Genomic DNA, 18,109 nt, shown 5'->3' with positions numbered 1-18,109 from the left:
TGGAGTTTGAAGGAAACAGCAGCAGTGCAGTGGAACCTGGAGCAGGCAGTGAAACAGTGCACAGACAGAGGAGCTGTGCAGCAGACAGAGGAGCTGTGCAGCAGACAGAGGAGCTGTGCAGCAGACAGAGGAGCTGTGCAGCAGGCAGAGGAGCTGTGCAGCAGGCATACACCATAGATGTGTGCGATTTACAATGTTCTGTTAATTACGTTTTCAATAAAGATTATTCGAACGTTTATCGCAAAGCAGGATGGGACATGTAGTCTCCGTTGCTGTTCCCCCATGGTCACTCCCTGGTACTAGAGGCAGAGTTCCAGTTCTCAGGTTAGAATGTTACGTCTCAGTGTGCCGGCATCGCGGTAACTTGCCGTGTGGTGTGAAGCTACGGGGTCCCGTACAAGGTGGTAATCCCTCACTGTAATATAGTAGACTACGCAGGCAGGGGTTACTAATGATGCAACAACGTGGTGGTGACAAGTTACGGAAGCCATAGTACAACACCCCACAGACACAGCGGCTGCAGCCATACTGTGCCAGCCAGCGCCGCTCCTGCTGTGTCCTGCCACACAGACGGGAACACACAGCGGGACCGCAGGGCTACATTCAGGGGCTGCACGCATGCGTCATTAATGTGCGGTAGTGGCGGCAGCACCCCTAGTGGCCAGCCCGTGTATTGTGTGACAATGCTGATCAGTGGCGGCAGCACCCCTAGTGGCCAGCCCGTGTAATGTGTGACAATGGTGATAGGACGGATGTTCCTGTTCTCACGTGTTCTGTATTTTGTGCAGTGGCCGGGGTACACACACTGTTACATTATATTATTGGGGTCTTTTATATTATAGTGTTATATTATTGTGCATTATTATATGTTATATTATATTATTGTGCATTATATGTTATATTATGTTATGTCAGACCAGAGACCTTGCAGTGTCCTCTCCCATCGTTCTGTGTGAATGGGGCGAGTGCTATTTCTCCCAATAGTATAGGCATTTTGTGTCTTCAGCACAGTCCTCAGCAGTCTGTTTGTGTAAATGTCAAGGGAAATCTCGCAGCTGCAAAATGTAGGGACTGAGACCCTGATTCTAGGGATGTATCACTTAGTTTAAGGAAGCACTCCAAGTTTTTTTTAATTACCATAATTAAATCTGTGTAATGTACATTTAATGTAGTGGGTATACTAATATCCTCACCTACCGCCATCTTCTACAGGATCCAGCGGCGTTCTGCTCTTCTTCTTAGGCCTCTTTCACATCTCTGTGCAAAACACACCACGGTTCGTGGTGTATATGCATATATGTGTCCTTGTGTGTGTGTGTTCCTGGTGCTCTTTGTGTGCTATCCCTGTGACATCCAGATAGTACATAGACAGCATGAGCTGGTATACTTACCTGTCTCCTGCGCTGCTGTTACTTCCGGGTCCACGGGCCAGTGAATATGCAATGAGCATAATGAGCGGGCCTTGAAGTAACAGCAGAGGCAGCAGCACTGGAGACAGGTGAGTATAGAAAATTCTTTGATTTTAACCTGTGTTTTCTCCGGCCCGTGTCACACTGATCTCACATGGCTCACATAAGTGTGTGGTCCGTGTGGCAGCGTGCTGCCGGCAGAGAATGGACATGTCTCCATGTGCAGCATACGGACATGCGTATACTCCACACAGACCCATGGTCCATGTCAAAACAAGGACGTGTGCTCAGACTCATGGTTTTCTTGGTGTAAAAGATGTGCAAAGCTAGAAAAAAATTATAGATAAATGATAGATAGATGATAAATAGAGCTAGATAGCTTGTACAGCTAGTTAGCAGAATTAATGTAATTTATAAAAAAAAAAAAGACTTGGGGTTCCCTATTAATTTTCATAACCAGCACAGGTAAAGCAATAGCTGCGGGCTACAACCTTCAGCAGGACCTTGACTATTTTTACAAAATAGAAGGGATCCCATGCTGATTTTTTAATTATTTGAAAAAATAATTAAAAAAAACGGCGTAGGGTCTCCCCATTTTTTTCAAAACCAGTCAAAGAACATAAGACACAGGGGGATGATATTATTAGGGTGGGAAGGGCCACGGTTATTTAGCCCTTCCCAGCCTAAAAATAGCAGCCCGCAACCGCCCCAGAAGTGGTGCATCCATGAGATGCTCCATTTCCGGCGCTCTACTCAGCTCTTCATGATGCTCTGGTGTGGTGGCAAACGGGGTAATATATGGGATTGATGCCAGCTGTGAAGTGACAGCTGGCATCGAGCCCTGGTGTTAGTAATGGGTGGGTGTCTAGCCGACACCCCAATTACTAATCCAGTAGTTGGAAAAAGAAAAAAATTGTTTAAAAAATACCCCCCAACTACAGCCCTCGTTCACCATTATTTTTTAAATTTAGCAAAGAAAAGGTCCACTGTAATCTATATCGAGGTCCTACGACGTTCCCCAAAAGTGAACTTGAAAGACATAAAAAGAAAAAATTTGTAAAGAAATAAAGGCAAGAGACACTAATTTATTTCCCTGCAAAATCCCTTATCCAGGTCTGCCGTAATCCTATGTGAGAACCACGTCAGTGACCTGCGATGACCTGATGAGGTCTCCACAAGTTAGAGAAGCGGGGGCACACAGTAGAATGTGAACCACCACGAGCAGTGAACTACAATAACCTCATGAAGTGACCACAGGTCACAGCATGTGGGTCACACGCTACTATGTCACGGGTAGTGACGAGCAGTGATGTCTTGAGTTCATTGCGGTTCACTGCTCGCCTTGGTTCTCGCATGGAGTATCGCGAGAGGTGGCAACAATGAATTGCGAAGAACTCATGCTGTCACAGCAACCGCCTCTCTCGATACTGATAGACGCCCAGCCATTACTAATACCAGGGCTTGATGCCAGCTGTCAATTCACAGCTGGCATCAACCCCATATATTACCCCGTTTGCCACCGCACCAGGGCAACGGAAGGAGCTGAGTAGAGTGCCAGAAGTGGCGCATCTCACGGATGCGCCACTTCAGGGATGGCTGCGGACTGCTATTTTTAGGCTGGGAAGAGCAGTACAGTGCCAGATTTGGTGAGATTAATAGATGCACCACTTTTGGGGTGGCAGCAGTCAGCTATTTTTAGGCTGGGAAGGACCAAATAACCATGGCTCTAATATTATCAGACCTCAGCTGTCTGCTGTCCCTTGACTGGTTTTGAAAATGAGGGGGACTCTACGCCATTTTTTTAAATTTATTATTCAAATAATTTAAAAAAATCAGCTGTTTTTCAAAACCAGCCAAGGTACAGCTGAGGATTGCAGCCCGTAGCTGCTGCTGTACCTGTGCTTTTTCTGACTTTTCACATCTTTGACACATAAAAAACAATTCATTTCAGCATCATGCCTTTTTGTTCCAGTCACACGGACGTGTCACATACAGACGGCCATACGGATTTCCAAAACGTACCGCGCAACAAGTGTGTTTTTTTTTTTTTATATGGATGTGTGAAGAGGTGCTTAGCCGGAAGTCTCTTTTACAGTGAAGGTCTATGGAGTCTCGTTCTGAGCCTCGTTCTGACTCTCCATAGACTTAAAATGTCAATGCTACTTTCGGGTCTCCCAGAGCACAGTGTGAGGGCTCGCTCACACTGCGTATATTCCCTCATGCAAGAGAAGTGGAAGGATTATGCAAATTACACACTCCTCAAACTCGGATTAGAGTTTCAGCCGAGTGTCAGTTTCCGGTGCTTCCGTTCTCTTGCATGCAACAATCAGAGGATGGGTGAGGAGAAGACAGAACTTAGTTCTCCATCTTCTCCATTATCTGTTTCGGTGTATAATGGACTGCAATCTGCATGAGACAAAAAAGCGCATATTATTTGGCCGGGTGCAATCCGACACAACATCAGATAGCATTCGTCCAGTGTACACACCAGTGTGAGTGATCCCTGGTCCTCTGAGTCTGCAGAGCTGTGATGTCACTGAGAAGGGGAGCACAAGGTGAATATAATAACACACTCACTACATTATATACACATCTAATGAATAAAAAACTCAGTGTGAGTGCTTCTTCAATTGGTGTAGCAGCTGCATCACAATCAAAGTTTTCTGTGCTGAAGATTTACCAATCTTAAAATGTATATCCCGCCCACACCACTGATTTGAAACTCTTGGTGTACAATGTATATTGACAGAGAGCTGCTCATCAGTGGTGAGGTGATCAGCAAGTCAGCGATAATCTCCTGCTGATTAAACATAATTTATTTAAACAAACATACAGCCGAGGAAGTGCACATCCCTGGAATCAGGCTCTCTGCCCCTACACCTTGCTGCTCTCAGATAAGGTAGCAAAAACCAGGGAGGTGACAGATTCCCTTTAAACACAGGATAAAACCTGCTGGTGCAGCATAATTACACATAAAGATCCCATCCGCAGTGCTGCTCAGTTTATACTCCGGGGCATGGGCGTACCTAGCAAGGGGCAGGGGGGGGGGCAGGAGTGTGTAGTGATGGGGTAGTGTATTTTGTGTCTGCAGGGGGTGATGGGGGGGTGCAATGTATTATGTCTGGGGAGGGGGTAATGGAGGGTGCATTGTATTGTGTGTGGGGGGGAGGGGTAATGGAGGGTGCACTGTATTGTGTGTGTGTGTGTGGGGAGGGGTAATGGGGGGTACATTGTAGTGTGTGTGTGTAGGGGGTGATGGGGGGGGTGCATTGTGTGTGTGTGTAGAGGGTGATGGGGGGTGCATTGTGTGTGTGTGTGTGTAGGGGGTGATGGGGGGGTGCATTTTGTGTGTGTGTGTGTGGGGGGGTGTGGGGGGGTGTGATGGGGGGGTGCAGTGTGTGTGTGTGTGTGGAGGGAGATGGGGGGGTTGCATTTTGTGTGTGTCTGTGTGTGTAGGGGGTGATGGGGGGGTGCATTGTATTTTGTGTGTGTGTGTGTATGGGGTGATGTGGGGTGCATTGTATTGTGTGTGTGTATGTGTGTTTGGGGGGGTGGAGGGGGGTGCATTGTATTGTGCGTGGGGAGATGGTAATGAGGGGGTGCATGGTATTTGTGTGTGTGTGTGTGTGTGTGTATGTAGTGGGTGATGGGGGGATGTATTGTATTGTGTGTGTGTGTGTGTGTGTGTGTGTGTGTGTGTGTGGGGGGGAGGGGTAATGGCGCGTGCATTGTATTGTGTGTGTGATGATCACATCACGGGTGTGCCGACAGTCATGTGGAATACGCACTCCCCTTTCAACACATAAAAAAAATTGCCGCTGTCAGAGATTGAGATGTGCAAGCATTTAAGTCAGGGACCCAAAATATGATGTAACTATACATTATATATGTCGGGAAGGGGTTAAAGGAATCTGTCAACAGGTTTTTACTATGTATGGGCATCATGATGTATGGGAAGAGTCCTTGATTTTAGCGATTTCACTTAGTTTACTGGGTGCAGCCAATGTAGCACAGCTCATAATGTTGATCTGTAAGGCTGCTTTCACACATCCGGTTTGAGCCGTGCGGCTCAATCCGGCTGTGAAACCTATGCAACGGATGCGGTGAAAACACTGCATCCTTTGCATAAGTTTTTTTACATGCGGCCCGTCCGTTTTTTGCCGCTTGCGGCATGCTACTGAGCATGCGCAGTGACAAAAACCGCATGCGGCGGCCGGATGCGGTGTTTGCCGCATCCGGCATCCATAGGCATGCATTGGGAAAAGCGCCGCATCGGCAGGATGTGGCGCGATGCGGTTTTTTTGCCGCACAAAAAAACGCGCCAGGCAACGTTCCATCCGGCCGCCGCATCGGCTAAATCTGCCGCATGCGGCAAAAACCGGACTGAACGCAAGGTCATGCGGCACTAATTAAAATCTATGCAGGAAAAACGCAACCGGCAGCAAAAAAAATGGTTGCGTTTTTCCTTCAAAGTGCCGGATTGTGCCGCATAGCAAAAACCAGATGTGTGAAAGCAGCCTAAATAACCCTGCCTACACCACTGATTGGCAGCCTCCTGTGTACACTGTATATTGACAGAAAGCTGGTTGGTCGAAGTTATACAGAGCTGTTGACCAGGAGGCACGACACACCTAGTCCTGTAGTGATAATCTCCTGCTGATAACATTTTGATTTTATTGAAACTGCAACACACAGCCCAGTAGGGCTGCTTTCACACCAGTTTTTTGGCATCAGGCACAATCCGGCGAAAAAACTGATGCGACGGATCCGGCTAAAAAACGGTTTTTCCATCAGTTCCTTCAGTTTTTTGACAGATCCGGTCTGATTCTGAGCATGCTCCGTTCTAAAAAACGGATCCGGCGGCCGGATCCGTTTTTTGCCGCATTACGCCGATCCGGCGTCCATAGGCTTCCATTATAAAACACGCCGTACGGCGCCGGATCCGGCACGATCCATTTTTTTTGACGGACACAAAAACGTTCACTTCAACGTTTCATCCGGCCGCCAGACAAGTAAATTTTGACGGATGACAAAAAACACAAGGCCATCCGGCGCTAATGAAAGTCTATGGGGGAAAAAACGGATCCGGCGGCAAAAGACGCCGGATCCGTTTTTTCATGTTTTTGCCGGATTGTGCATGATGGCCAAAAACTGATGTGTGAAAGCAGCCTTAAGGCCGCTTTACACGCTGCGATATCGCTACCGATATCGCTAGCGTGCGTACCTGCCCCCATCGTTTGTGCGACATGAGCAAATCGCTGCCCGTGGCGCACAAAATCGCGTGGACCCGTCACACGTACTTACCTGCCTAGCGACGTCGCTGTGACTGGCGATCCACCTCCTTTCTAAGGGGGCAATTTGTTCGGCGTCACAGCAACGTCACTAAGCGGCCGCCCAATAGAAGCGGAGGTGCGGAGATGAGCGGGACGTAACACCCCACCCACCTCCTTCCTTCTGCATTGCGGGCGGCCGTAGGTAAGGTGAGGTTCCTCGTTCCTGCGGTGTCACACATAGCGATGTGTGCTGCCGCAGGAACGACGAACTACATCGTCCTAGCAGCAGCAACGATAATTGAGATTTGGGGGGGCATGTCACCGATGAGCGATTTTCAACGTTTTTGCGACGATTCAAAATCACTCATAGGTGTCACACACGACATTGCCAACGCGGCAGGATGTGCGTCACAAAATCCGTGACCCCAATGAGATCGCTTTAGCGATGTCGTAGCGTGTAAAGCGGCCTTTAGAGACACATCACTGGAGTCAGGGTCTCAGCTCCTACATCATGGTGCTCTCAGATTACATAGCAAAAACCTGCTGACTGATTCCCTTTAGTTGTAACAATTATCTAATAGCTTATGGCCACTTTTACCCCACACGTGTGTTTTTTAAATAACTCAGTCTTCCCATGTTCATGAATGGAGAACTTTCCAAGCTATGAGACAAGAAACGGAAATCTCGAGATCTGCCTGTTTTCTGTTACCATTGCATCCTTGTTAGCAGTGTAGAATTAATGTCAACCTCAACAAGCACAGCCCATGTTTTATCTGCTGACAATCGTTTGCTATACAAATGATGATACTTATTTCTACAATGATATAGAATCTGAAAAATAAAATGGTGATAGAAGTAAAGAAAATCCTGCAGGACGTGTGTGACGTGCCCAGGCATTAATTCTTGTGCACAGAATGTGACCCCACGCATACAATCATTTATCCCTGGGCACACATTCTGCCCTGCTCCTTTACTAAACCGTTTCTGAACCTGGATGATTATCATCTACGTGCGGAGACTGCGACTGAACTCGAGAGAAACATGGAAAACCCAAGCCGTCTGCATTATAGCAGTCATAGGTCACTGTTCACATTTGGAGCCTCTGTTACAAAGTCTGTAATATTTCATGTGAAAAATAAAAAAATAACGTGATATTAACCACAATGGCCCTCATTATAAGTCAGTAAGGTCAGTAGCGCCTCCCTAGGACCCGAATACCACGGATCACACGTTTGGCATCATCCTGCACCGGAGAATAATATGAGTATGGTCTAAGCATTGGATGGAGCAGGCTGCCATGCAATAACCTTACTTAGATCACTATTCTGGGTGACAAGTAAAACATTTTTACCACTTAAGGCTTATTGGGGGAAAATTGTCAGGTATGTAGACAAAAGCGTCATTCACCTATTCTCCTGGTGGCTATTTAGCTGTTGACAGGTGGTTACCGGACAGCCATGCTCCAACAGTGCCAAGGTAACGGATGTGTTTCTATACGGTATGGATTCTTCACTTTACTGTTTCATGATAGGTTTACAGTTAGGGGTACTTTACACGCTGCGACATCGCTAGTATCGGCTAGCGATGTCCAGCGCGATAGCACCCGCCCCCGTCGCACATGTGATATGTGGTGATAGCTGCCGTAGCGAACATTATCGCTATGGCAGCGTCACACGCATATACCTGCTCGGCGACGTCGCTGTGCCCGCCGAACAATCCCTCCTTTAAGGGGGAGGTGCGTTCAGCGTCACTACAACGTCACTAATCGGCCAGCCAATAGAAACGGAGGGGCGGAGATGAGCGGGACATAACATCCCACCCACCTTCTCCCTTCCACATTGCCGTCGGGACACAGGTAAGGAGATGTTTGTCGCTCCTGTGGGTTTACACACAGCGATGGGTGGAGCTGCAGGAACGACAAACAACATCGTACTTGCGCTCGACCCGACATTATGGAAATGAACGACGTTACACAGATCAGCGATATTGTACGCTTCGGTGCTCGTTCATTGTTCCATCTAGGATTTACACGTTGCCATGTCACTACCGGCGCCGAATGTGCGTCACTAACGACGTGACCCCGACGATATAGTGGTAGCGATGTCGCAACGTGTAAAGTACCCCTTAGAGTTGGTGGTAATGTAGGTCTCGTCACAAAGATGATGTCACACCCGGCAACTAGTCAAAGAGCAGCTGCGGATGCCACCAGGAAAGAGGTGGCTCATAGGGTTCATTTCCAATGGGCACATACTCCTCACCTGGCTGCTCACCGGGTCCCTCCAAACAATTTCCAAAACTCTCCTTACAGTGCATGCTATGTGCGTGTGTAACCTGTGAATAAACGAGATGTGGACAGTTGTCAGCACCTGTGTTACTAATGCTTTAAACAGGACCTGTCACTCGGTTGAACATGGCCATTTTTTTTCCCTTATTTTATTCCTGCTGCCCCTGGAGTTTTCTGTTATTGGTTTTTTGTTTTTTTTTTTCTTTTCTTTTCTTTTTTTTCTTTTTTTTTTTTTTAAATCCACCATACAGTTTCAGAGAGATGGGCTTTTTATTTAGTAATAATATTTATGGTCTTTAACACGGTGGCAGTGCTCACAGGATTCTCTGGATGTCTTCAGGCTGGTCTGAACATACAGCCATTACGCTGGCCCCAAAAGTGAGTACACACCGAAGTGAAAATAGCCAAATTGTGCTAAACTTACACTGTTACACAAGCTGTACACTGACTACTTTACATTGTATCAAAGTGTCATATCTTCAGTGTTGTCCCATGAAAGATATAATCTAATATATAAAGCTCAGTGTATGTATGTGTGTATATATGTGTGTGTGTATGTCCGCTAAAGGAATCCACACCGTTGCATTTACAATCACGAAATTTTGCACACACGCCCCATGTGACCAAGGGAATGTCATAGACTATGTTTTGACGGGAAAATTTAACCCCACGCTTTACAGTTATTCACCAAAATTCTGCCTCCATTTAACTGAATGGAGGTGGGAGCTATAGGCTATTAATAGCAACTGTCAGTGGTTGCTATAGGAACAAAATAAACTGTTAGTATAAGAAGCCTATGTGTGAGGTAATAAGATGTCGGTGGTGAGACGGATAGAGAGAGACAGAAAGAGCCAGACAGAGAGAGACACAGACAGAGACAGCCGGGCAAAGAGACAGCCGGGCAAAGAGACAGCCCTGGAAAGAGACAGCCCTGGAAAGAGACAGCCCTGGAAAGAGACAGCCCTGGAAAGAGACAGCCCTGGAAAGAGACAGCCCTGGAAAGAGACAGCCCTGGAAAGAGACAGCCCTGGAAAGAGACATCCGGCCAAAGAGACATCCGGCCAAAGAGACATCCGGCCAAAGAGACAGCATGGCCAAAGAGACAGCGTGGCAAAGAGACAGCGTGGCAAAGAGTCATCCCTGGAAAGCGTCATCCCTGGAAAGCGTCATCCCTGGAAAGCGTCATCCCTGGAAAGAGTCATCCCTGGAAAGAGTCATCCCTGGAAAGAGTCATCCCTGGAAAGAGTCATCCCTGGAAAGAGTCATCCCTGGAAAGAGTCATCCCTGGAAAGAGTCATCCCTGGAAAGAGTCATCCCTGGAAAGAGTCATCCCTGGAAAGAGTCATCCCTGGAAAGAGTCATCCCTGGAAAGAGTCATCCCTGGAAAGAGTCATCCCTGGAACGAGTCATCCCTGGAACGAGTCATCCCTGGAACGAGTCATCCCTGGAACGAGTCATCCCTGGAACGAGTCATCCCTGGAACGAGTCAGCCCTGGAACGAGTCAGCCCTGGAACGAGTCAGCCCTGGAACGAGTCAGCCCTGGAACGAGTCAGCCCTGGAACGAGTCAGCCCTGGAACGAGTCAGCCCTGGAACGAGACAGACAAAGACAGACTGGGAAAGAGAGAGACCGACAGACACACACATAAAGACAGACACAGAGATAGAGACAGACTGATACAAATACAGACAGAGAGATAGAAACAGACACACAAGGAAAGAGAGAGACAGACAGACAGTGACACACAAACAGAGACTGGGAGGCAGTTACTATCCCGGGCAACGCCCGGGTACTACAGCTAGTATAATATATTTACAAAAATGTGAGGGGTGTACTCACTTTTGTGATATACTCTAAGGCCACATACACTAGATGAATGGCAACCAAACCTAATCGGCTGATATGTAATGGGGGTGTCTTTATTCAAAGGTAAACTTTGGGGAACAGAAGCGAGCCCTATCAGTTTTCATGGGTGATGACGAATTATTGTTAGAGGTGTTTGGCAACTGCCTTATTCCTGAACACCTGTATGGGAAGTGTGAGGTGAAATTGCTGGCCTTGCAAGAATTTAACTGACAGCTGTTTTAAAGTGGTGCACACTTTTGAAGCCACTTTCGTAATCTTGACCCTTGAAGCCTCTTAGGGTATGTGTCCATGATCAGGACTTGTTACATCCTGGACGCGTCGGGTCCTGATCTGCGGGGCCGCGAGTCTCCCCCGCAGGAGACCACAGCTGCTCATACCCACAATCACGGTTCAGAGCGCTGCGGTCTCTTTCTTCTGTTCTCCCTATGGAGCTCGCATGCGACTCCGCAGCCAAGAATTGACAAGCTGCGGCCTCAGAAAGCTGCACCACAGGTCAGTGTTTGCTGTGGGCCACACACGCACAGTGGGCATGGGATTTCTAGAAATTCCGTCCACTATGCTTGTACTGTACATCGCAGCATTTTGTACGCAGCTGAAGCATGTTGCGTCCAAAACGCTGTGAACACTGGTCGTGGGCACATACTCTTAGAGAGTCAACAACAGATGAGCCCCAGAGCTGCAGTGTGAGATGTCCCCTGCAATCCTGGATTTCCTTGAATGTAACCAATCTATTAAGAATTATGAATTCAAGAAAATCAATAATAGTCAAACACTAAATTTTTGCAGTACAGGTAATTCTATTCCGCTACTATAGCACATGCATTCCTGCAGGGACGCCAACATACTCACCGCGGCCGACCTACATCCTCCACAATTCTCCACAGCTGTCCATGTGCTTCCCTACTGCTGCCTCCTGCTCTCGGGGCCTGTGCATGCCACACAGGTCCCCCAGGAGTGCATTTTAGGGCATGCGCGCCTTCTCTGCTCTTAAAGAGCCAGTGCACTAGTTCACAGACGTGCCTCTCAGCCTATGACTCACAAGCACTAGGTATTTAAGACATCCTCCCACTAGGGGAGGTGCCTGAGCAATGTGTTTCTTTAGTCAGTTACCCACTTGCTAGCTAGTTGTCAGGTCCTGTTTCCTTGTGTCCATTACCTGTACCTGTGCATGCCTTCCCATACCTGACATACCGTCCATACCTGTCTATATCACCCATTCCACCTGAACCTGACTGCACCAGAGATTCTACATGTCTGTACCTGAGCCCGTCTCTGCCCTTGGTTGTCAGCTGCCACAGTCCTGGAAGCGGCCCTAGGAGTGGCACCTTGCATCTACCAGCAGCCAAGCCCATCCTCACCATCTGAGGCTCTGGCGAATACTCAGTAGATGCTTAGTTAAGACCCTCAGGTTAAGCCCGGGTCCCCCCTGTGGTCCAGTGGATACACTCCTGCTCGCCCTCCCAGCAAACATAACAGTCATATTTGTATACCTTGAAGATACGAATTTCCTGGTGCTGTATCTTTTTGGCACGGAGATCTTTTCTTCCAAAACCGCTGTTGTAGGAAGCACTTTAAGGCTGTAGAAAAGGATACAGAGATGTATAGAAACAGACTCCCAACATTTTTTTGCATAGAGGGTTTCTCATCGAGTCTGATAACTCCCATTAGCTCCACTCTTCAGCTGGGGTCACACATTCACCACATTCACTTAGATCATGGTGCGATGTAGCTTCACCATACTATAAACTTTGTTTGTATTATGTGTGTGACAGCCAAAGGTGATGTGTAGCCCCAGACTTAGCAAGGTCTCTAGTGACAGACTCTATGGATCACACGTTTCCAAGTTATTGAAGCTTTTACTTGTTCTCATTGACATTCATGGGGTCTCTTAGGTTTCCATAAGAAGATACTCCTGAAATTCTCTGCTTGATGTAGAATATTTAAGGTTTATCAAGATTTTGGGACCAGTAAGAGACCGGGTACAAAACACTTGTTAATAAAGTCCTCCAATTCTAGGCACTATCACTGATAGTGACAAAAGTATGCCTTTTTGTGAATTCTGCGTGCTTTTCTCTGCACACCTCCTCTGCCGTGTGATGGGGAATGTGGTTGATTTCTTGCAGCTCCTTGTCTGAACCATACACACAGATCATTTAATGGAGTGGGATACGTTTGTGTACGAGATCTATCTGAGCATAGAAGTAAAATCTGTGTTGTTGTAGAGCAGCAGTCTTTTCCTTCCATTTATTTTGAGTAGGCTTAAAAATGCAGGCGCGTGGCAGCCGAGGTTATTCACAAACGGCTGCTTTAGTCCTGACCTTAAAATTTGTACATTTTGGAGGCAGTTGTGAAATTCATTGTACGGCGTTAGAGAAGAATGTTTTCTGTGTCTGAGTGGAAGCTTGTGCTGCATATGAAGTACGTTTTTCAGTAGCGCAAAATGAGAGCTTTGTTCTTCATGTCTAAATCAGTGAAAAAATGCAAGTGTCCAGCTTGTGTTACAGTTCATTTACCCACTACAGGACGGAGAGAACAATCTGCTGGACATAGTTTATGTAGACAAATTCTTGAAGGGGTGCGAGATATAGTCTGTGTTATCCAAATGTGCTGTGCAATCGAATATGCTGTTATCATGTATACGCAACCAATACTAGTTATGGAGAGACTGACTATAGTGTTTATCCATGGGATTACTGACCGGATGTCCCAACTAATATACAGTTTAATAATCTCTACTTTCTCTTACAGGGATTGTCCACTCCTCCAGATAACCTTTTCTCAGTCAGTATGTTTCCCCCTTGTAAAATAATACCTATACTCTGTTGCCAGCACCTCTCAATTGGTATGGGCACTGGCTCTCCTGGGGCTGGCATGACATTATATGTCACACAATCACTGCAGCCAATAAACGGCCACTTCACAGTCCTCTTTTTTGGACAAATGAGACATCCAGAAGAAGTGAAAGAGCTGTTGCAGCTCTCCCTACCTTTGTATGTCCTCTGTCTGAAGGAGGAACATTGAAGAAGCCGCTGATAGGCGTCAGCCATCTTATGACAATATCATGTGACCCCGGGAGAGCCAGTGCCGACACCACTGGAGAGGTACCAGAGGTGAGTTTAGGTGTTTGTTTTTGTTTTTTTTACAAGAGGGAAACATACTGATTGGGAAGGGTTTGTAAGAGTAGTGAATAACCTATATAAGGTATCCATATATATTAGAAATAAACTGGCATAAACTGATGATTTAGGCAAGATCAGTCAATTATCTAATGTTATTGGGTGGTCTTGAGGAGGGGAGGGGCAAGGATCAAACGTTGGATTTCAACAGGCCTGAACCTCCATTTGTGCAGTATGTGAGGAGCCTGGCAGCGGCTTAGTCCCCCTCTTCCTATTGGAAACACATACACACTTGATTTTTGGAGTCTAGAGATTTATCTCACAGCTGAACAAGCCATCTAAAGTGTAGGGGCTCCTTTAAATTACTACTACCATGTTTCTCCAAAACTAAGACACTGTGGGAGGTTTCTGCTCTTTAGGTACCTTAGGGGACCTCCAAATGCAACATGGTGCCCGCAATCTTTTTCAGCCAAATTTCCTTTCCAAAATTCAAATATTGCTCCTTCTGTTCCAAGCCCTCCCATTTGTCCAAACAAAGGTTTCAGACCACATGTGAGGTATCACCGCGCTCATAAAAAAGTGGGTAGCAAACGTTGGGGGTCAAATTTTTAGAATTACCTCTTGAAAATTGATGCTAAAGCAACATTTTTGAGAAAATTATTAAAATTTTCAATATGACAATGTAACGTTATCAAAATCTGTGAAGTACCTGTGGGTCCAAAATGCTCACTATACCCCTAGATGGAAGCCTTGAGGGGTCTAGTTTCCAAAATGGCATCACTTGTGAGGGGTTTCTTCTGTTTAGGTACCTTAGTGGACCTGTAAATGCAACATGGTGCCCGCCATCTATTTCAGCCCAATTTCCTTTCCAAAATTCAAATATTGCTCCTTCTGTTCCGAGCCCTCCCATTTGTCCAAACAGAGGTTTCTGACCACATGTGGGGTATCGGCGCGTTCATAAGAAAGTGGGTAACAAGTTTTGGGGTCCATTTTGTTGTGTTACTTGTTCTAAAAGTGAATAAATTTGGATTAGAGCAACATTTTTAGGTAAAATTTTATTTTTTGCTTTTTTTCATTCCACATTGCTTTTGTTCATGTGAAGCACCTGAAGGGTTAATAAACTTCTTGAATGTGATTTTGAGTACTTTGGGGGGTACAGTTTTTAGAATGGTGTCACTTTTGGGTATTTTCTGTCATCTATGCTTATCAATGTCACTTCAAATATGATGTGGTCCCTAAAAAAATGGTTTTGTAAATTTTGATGTAAAAATGAGAAATCGCTGATAAACTTTAAACTCCTCTTCTAACTTCCTAACAAAAAAAATTTGTTTCCAAAATTGTGCTTATGTAAAGTAGACATGTGGGAAATGTTATTTATTAACTATTTTGTGTCACAGAACTCTCTGGTTTAACGGTATAATAATACAAAAGTTGAAAATTGCAAAATTTTCAAAATTTTTGCCAAAATTCAATTTTTTTCATAAATAAATGCAAAAAATATCATCCTAAATTTGGTACTAACATGAAGTCCAATATGTAACGAAAAAACAGTCTGAGAATCACCAGGATCCGTTGAAGCATGCTAGAGTTATAACCTCATGAAGTGACAATGGTCAGAATTGCAAAATTTGGTCTGGTCATTAAAGGGGTGGTTCACCCATTTTTTTTTATTTTCTCTGAGTGTACCTTACCATTCTAGGCGTTTTCTGCATTGACTTCTATTTGCACTTCTGGCACTGAGCGGCGCTATCCTGCACGCTCAGTGCCGGTCACATGACCCTCTGGTGCTGCGGGCGCTAGTATCCTCTTACGTCCCGTCAAGTTCCGGGCTCTCAAACTTGACGCTTACGTCAGAGGATGCTGGCGCCACTCACAGTGATTGACAGGGCTGTGGGCGGTGACTACCACACGTCACAGCCCAGCATCGAGGGGAGAATCCGGAGGGTGCCAGTGTGGAGCGGTGAAGAGGGCTGAGCGTCCGGCAGATGGTGAGGCACGGGGCGCCAGTGTAGAGTACAGGGGGGTTCTTCAGCTGAAATCCCCCCTGTCACGTAAGTACTGATCTCACTCTCCACCCGCCCGCTCTGCTCCGATGTCAGGAGAATGGGCGGTGTCGGGCGGTGTGATCATGTGCTCCTCCCACCAGCACTACATGACCCAGCAAGGCACTGACAAGCTGGTGACATGCAGCACCGCATGTGTCAGAGCAGAGCATGTCACCGCTCTGCTCTGTCACCTGTCCTGCTGCATGGGACCAACTGTCTCCACTCTGTCACCTGCACCACAAGTAACAGAGTGGAGCAAGTTGTTGACAGAGCACCTCTCCCCCCCCTCTCCTCCCCCCCTTCCCCCCCACTCTCTTCTCTCCCCCCACTCTCTTCTCCCACCCCTCTTTTCTCCCCCTCCATGCTTCCCCCTCTTCTCCCCCCCTCTTATCCCTCTCTCTTGTCCCCCCTCTTTTCCCTCATTCTCTCTTTTCCCTCTCCTTTCTCTCTCTCTCTCTCTCTCTCTCTTTTCTCTTTTCCCTCTCTCTCTTTTCCCTCCCTCTGGATTTTCCTTTTCCCTCTCTCTCTCTCCTTCCATGGTCAGTACAGAAATCTCTCGATCGTGGAGGGGTGAGAGGGAGTAATAAACATGGAGCCGCCCCTACTGTGTCTGTGTATTTATTTCTAATTAAGTATTTTTCTCTGTGTGATGTCTTTATTTTTATTTTTTAACCCTTTATTGGAGATTCTCGGGCTTTATATCAGCCGGTAAAACATAGCTGGTATTAACCCCTTATTACCCAGCGTGCAACCTGCCACCAGGGCCACTGGAAGAGTTGGATGCAGCACCAGAAGATGGCGCTTCTATGAAAGCGCTATTTTCTGAAGCGGCTGTGGACTGCAATTCGCAGCGGGGGGGGGCAGAAAGCTTGGGCAACCCTGCGTTACGGATTCCAATCCCAAGCTGCCTAGTTATACCTGGCTGAACACAAAAAAATGAGCGAAGCCCACGTCATTTTTTTTTTTACATTATTTCATGATATTCATGAAATAATTTAAAAAAAAAAAGGGCTTCCCTATATTTTTGGTTCCCAGCCGGGTACAAATAGGCAGCTGGGGGTTGGGGGCAGCCCGTACCTGCCTGCTGTACCTGGCTAGCGTACAAAAAATATAGCAAAGCCCACGTCATTTTTTTAAAAAGGTTTTTAGGCAAAAACCTTTATATAAAGAAAAAAAAAAAAGGCTTCTCTGGATTTTCCATTGCCAGTGAAGGTAACACCAAGCAGCGGGGGTTAGCAGCCAGTAGCTGCTTGGGTTACCCTTAGCAATAGAAAATGCAGCAGGAGCTCACTTTTTTTTTTTTTTAACCCCTAACCCTAGTTATGTGATTGTTTTTGTTTTTTTTTATTTTTCATGAATTTAAAAAAAAAAAATCGACATGGGCTTCGCCCATCGAGCACTCATGCCTACTCCTGACCACAGCGCCAGCAGAACAAGTAATAAGATGACTCCAGTGTCGGCCGATTACTTGTTCTGTGTCCCCCTACATCCATCGCAGCGTGTGCGGGCTGTGAGGTCACCTGAGTTCAGTCCAGCACTGGAGTCCGCTGATCTGAACTCAGCTGAACTCCAGCCCGCACATGCTGCAATGGATGCAGGGGGACACAGAACAATTAAGGCCTAAGCCACACGGCGAGAAAAACGGTGCGAGTGGAGTGCGATAAAACATTGCATTCCATTCGGAACAATATTAGCCTGTGTATCAGCGCACATGAGCAATTATTTTCTCAGCCCTAATCGGAAACAGAAAACAATCGCAGCATACTGCAATTGTAATGCAAGACTTTCTCTTTTACCCATTCAAGTGTATGGGGTGAGAGAAAAATCGCACTGCACTTGCGGTACATCGGTGTACCGCGAGTGCAGAGTGAGAATCGCAATAGCCAACTACAGAGGAGAGAGGGAGAGAAATCCCTCCCGCCCCTCCTGAGTGCCGGACCGCCCCCCGCAGCTGAGGTCTGCTCGCACAGTTGGACCTCAGTTGCAGGGACACACGCATGACACTCTGCTGTACTGAGCGTGAGTCAAGTGTCATGCGAGGGGATTGCAGTAATCCCCGTGTGGCCCCAGCCTAATCGGCCGACACTGGAGTCAGATGATCTGAACTCAGCTGAAC

General features: G+C 46.7%; 1 protein-coding gene across 2 annotated transcripts in view; it reads left to right on the top strand.

The window, feature by feature from the left end:
• Positions 1–245: 245 nt before the first annotated feature.
• The window catches only part of RHBDD1 (rhomboid domain containing 1), a 116,565-nt gene continuing 98,701 nt past the window's right edge, over positions 246–18,109 (top strand). For both annotated transcript variants that reach the window (XM_075340766.1, XM_075340767.1), the window contains exon 1: positions 246–324. The gene's annotated coding sequence lies outside the window, so the exon portion shown is untranslated. The remainder of the gene's footprint in view (positions 325–18,109) is intronic.

The sequence above is a fragment of the Anomaloglossus baeobatrachus genome, chromosome 3 (assembly GCF_048569485.1).
Source record: "Anomaloglossus baeobatrachus isolate aAnoBae1 chromosome 3, aAnoBae1.hap1, whole genome shotgun sequence".
NCBI lineage: Eukaryota > Metazoa > Chordata > Amphibia > Anura > Aromobatidae > Anomaloglossus > Anomaloglossus baeobatrachus.
Note: the sequence above shows the minus strand (reverse complement) of the source record. Positions and strands in the feature narration are given on the sequence as shown.